Here is a 3794-nt window from a genome sequence, read left to right as displayed (position 1 = left end):
AGGCTCTGGACTCACTTCTGGCTCTGTGCACCTTGGAAAACACAGGCCTGATCGTCCAATGGGTGCTAGACCCAATACAAGCACTTGGGGCACTTCCCCAAGTCAGGGGCTTATTAGGAAGCCTCCCTTAGTCCACCGACCTAAGGGGCCTCCTTGGCATAATTTGGACCCACCCCTCAATAAGTCTCCCACACCGGTCACAAAGGAGAACTTTATTGGTTACAGGGGTAGGGCGGAAACAGGGTAAAAGGTAGAGCAATATCATAGAAATCTTACAGGAATATCAGAGGAATCCCATAGAGCAAACCAGGGTGGCTGAGGTAGCCGTTTGAACACGCATCTGAGTTACTGAAGCTAAATATCTGATCGGATCTCGAGTAGGTTACTCACTCGCATCATCCAGAGGTGCTTGTTGTTTCCTCTGGAGGCAGGGCACTCTTGCAGCATGCGGTGATGAGGAGAGAGCCAGGTTCACTGACCTCAGCAGCCGGTCCAATCGAAGCTGCCAATACTGGCTACAAACCGTCCAATCTGCAAAGCATCCCTGGCTACCTGGGCCCGCGCGCAGGGCCGGGTCTTCCCCCCCCTGCCCAGGTGACCAGAGCATCGCCTCCCAGGCGCCAGGCTTTTGTCTGCAGACAAGGAGCGAGATCCCCGCTGTGAGAGATTCAACAGCAGCCTCTTGGGCTGGCTGAGACAGATCTCTGGAGAGGGGCACCGACGGGGCATTTCTGCCACACTGGGAAGGTGTGGAGCCCCTGTTCTTTAGGAAATCCTGGTGCCAAATGGAAAATCTGGCAGGTGCCCTTGCCCTTGGTGCGCCGTGGCAGGTTTCAGGAAGGCAGGGCCTGGCTGTGCTCTGGTTGGGGGAAAGTGTTGCGGCGTGCTGGCTGGTGGGTGGTTTTCTGTGCTTAGAGGATGAGAGCCCGAGCCCATGGGACTTGCCATGCCTGTGAGCAGGGAGGAGCTGCCAAGGTCTTCCAGAGCCCTGGTTGCCTTCAGTGGCGTAGCGGGGGCCCTGGTTGCCTGGGGGTGCAGTCATGGCAGGGGGAAGAGCACCACCTGGCCCTCTTAGCTGCATTCAGGGCGCCTCAGGTCACAGGGGCTGCTGACCTGTCCATCTGGTTTGTCCCAGGTACGTCTCAGGGCAGTCGTGCCCTTCCTGACTAAAGACGAGATGCAGAGGCAGGTAAGCGGAAAGGGGAGCAAAAGCGCACTGGCTGGGAATTAAACCCTGATCTGCCGACCTGGGCAGATGGCCTCTGCAAAGGCTCCACCATGCTGTGCCCCCCCCTCCTAAATCAGGGCAGGGTTCCATGGTGTAAAGGTGTGCATACTGGGCTCTGAATCCAGCGATCTGATTTCAAGTCTCGGTAGAACCTGGCTTGCACCCTTCTGGTGTGCCCTGCCCTCTTTCCCCTGCTGGTTCCACTCGGGGAGAAGGGGGGACACACGCATGTGACCATCACAATCTTCCAATGCCTGGTGTCAAGAATCAGAGCAGCCGCCGGCAGCTGAGTCCTGACTCTCACCGGAGTGTTTAGATTTTTGACTTGACAGGTGGGTAATTAATGGATGGAGTGAAATTAACCAGGCACAGACGCGTGTTGGTTGCAGGAGATTGTTTACTTACGTCGCCCAGATAGTGACGTGCGACACAGGCTGAGCCTTTGTTCCGTTACAGTTGCTTCGGTTACAGTTGAGCATACGAGGTCAGGTTACAGTTAAGCAATGATGAACGAGGCGCCGAAAAAAAACGAGCTATCGAGCCTGCAGGGCTTTATACGTCAAGATTAACGGTGACGGGGAGTCATTAGTGGTTCATCAATCCACCAAGTCACTCTGGTGATGAGATCAGGTTTCTCCTCTGAGATTTCCCCAGAGTTCTCCGACTTGGGCGGAAACTCCTAAACTATTTATAGACAGAGGTATCTAATGGAGGTATCCAATGATGAGCTGCTAAGTGGAATCTTTAATTTTTTGGCAAAACAGCAGCTCTTTGTGCTATCAGGTTACAAGGCAGTGGGTCAGGTTTTCTGTCTGTTACGTGTGAGGGGCCTAAGCTTGTTTCTTGACCAATTATATACAGTTTTCGCTCGGATTTTATTTCAGCTGACCAATTACTTACAGTTCTCCCTCCAGGTTTTGTTTCAGGAGTTTCTGGCAAGGATTTCTTTTAACCCTCAATTGACTACTGTGTGCAAAATGAGGATGGTCTGAATGGTATCTCTTGTTAGTGGCATGGGCACTGTTTAATTGGGTTGTGACACCTGGCAGTCCCAGCACCTTGGCGTGTGACCGCCTGCTTTTGACCTAACTGGCAAAAATCCGTCTGCTCTTGGATATGTGGCAAGCGGGTGGATCTCTGTGCAGCCACATTGTCCCTGTGTAATGCTTCATCAATTGGTATTGTGTTAGTTTTCATGGGAGTCAAAGCTTGGACTACATAGCCCGAGTGTCTCTTTATTTCATAGATTTCATAGATTTCATGGACATTAGGGCTGGAAGAGACCTTAGGAGATCATTGAGTCCATGTTCCTGCCCCAGGAGCATTAAGTCAGCTGGGGTCAAAAGATCCCAGCAAGATAAACATCCAAATGTCTCTTAAAGGAGTCCAGAGTCTGAGACAATCAAGGCTGTGATGGCCGAGTGGTGAAGGCGTTGGACTCGAAATCCAATGGGGGCTCCCCACGCAGGTTCGAATCCTGCTCACAGCGATGCTCTCTTTTTTCTTGTCAATCATCCTGGTCAGCGGTCACAGTAGCATCACGTCACCTGTGTCAGGGAAGTCAACCCACTCCGGAGTTGGTGCCATTGTGTGGGTTGTGGCTTCCTGGACCGTGATCTGCACTTCTGTGTGAGGGACCTCCTGGGACGCAATGGGCGTCATCTCTCTATAAAAGGTACGAGTTTCTTTTCTTAGAGGTTGGCTAACCTCCTATATCGGGCTTTAAACTAAGTATGACGGGACAGAGAGGCAGGAGATGGAGAGAGTCTAGCACCTACAAACTGCGAGACATGCAGCAGTACACCCCAGGTGTACCAAGGGGCCCTTTGGGCATTGGAATGGGGGGGCACCAAAGGCACCATTCAGAGGACGCAAGTGCCTCTATACTAATGCTAGGAGCATGGGGAAGAAGCAGGAAGAACTCACACTTCTGCTTGCAGATAATAACTTTGATTTAGTGGGGGGCTAATGGAAACCTGGCGGGCCCCTACCCATGACTGGGAGGTACACATTGAGGGCTACAGGTTGTACAGAGGGGACAGAGTAGGGAGGAAAGCGGCTGAGGCTTCTCTCTATGTAAAGGAGCATTATACATCTACCCTAATCAACATGGGATCAGAGGAGAAAGTTCAGGCATTGTGAGTTAGGATACATGGAGGTCATAGGAAAAGGGACTTGGTTTCAGGGGTCTGCTACAGACCACCACACCAAGAGGAAAAGCTAGACTTGGAATTCTTGAGGCAGCTATCAGAGGCCATACAGTCTAGGGTCGTGGTTGTCATGGGGGACCTAAACTACCCGGACATCTGCTGGGAGAGCAGTCAGCCAAATCCAACCATTCATGAAGGTTCTTAACTGGATGAGCTGCATCCGAGGGGACTCGGGAACCAGCAGCGGGCACTCAGGAACCAGCAGCGGGAAGGAGAGGAGTCAGGCACACGTGTGTCCCGCACGCACGTGTGTCCCCTTAACCAACTGACTGACCGGAGGAGGCGGCGACAGCAGCAGCAGCAGCAGCAGCAGCAGCAGCGGCGGAGGCCGAGGAAGACGCCGAGGGGGCAGCGGA

At 52.9% G+C, this 3794-nt stretch overlaps 1 non-coding gene across 1 annotated transcript; it reads left to right on the top strand.

Annotated features, from left to right (window-relative positions):
* Positions 1-2635: 2635 nt before the first annotated feature.
* TRNAS-CGA lies at positions 2636-2717 on the top strand. The gene has a single exon. It is a non-coding gene; the product is annotated as a tRNA-Ser (tRNA).
* Positions 2718-3794: the final 1077 nt, after the last annotated feature.

This window comes from Alligator sinensis, unplaced genomic scaffold (assembly GCF_000455745.1).
Source record: "Alligator sinensis unplaced genomic scaffold, ASM45574v1 scaffold1500_1, whole genome shotgun sequence".
Classification (NCBI taxonomy): Eukaryota; Metazoa; Chordata; order Crocodylia; family Alligatoridae; genus Alligator; species Alligator sinensis.
The sequence above is the reverse complement of the archived record's forward strand: the minus strand, read 5'-3'. Positions and strand labels throughout refer to the sequence as shown.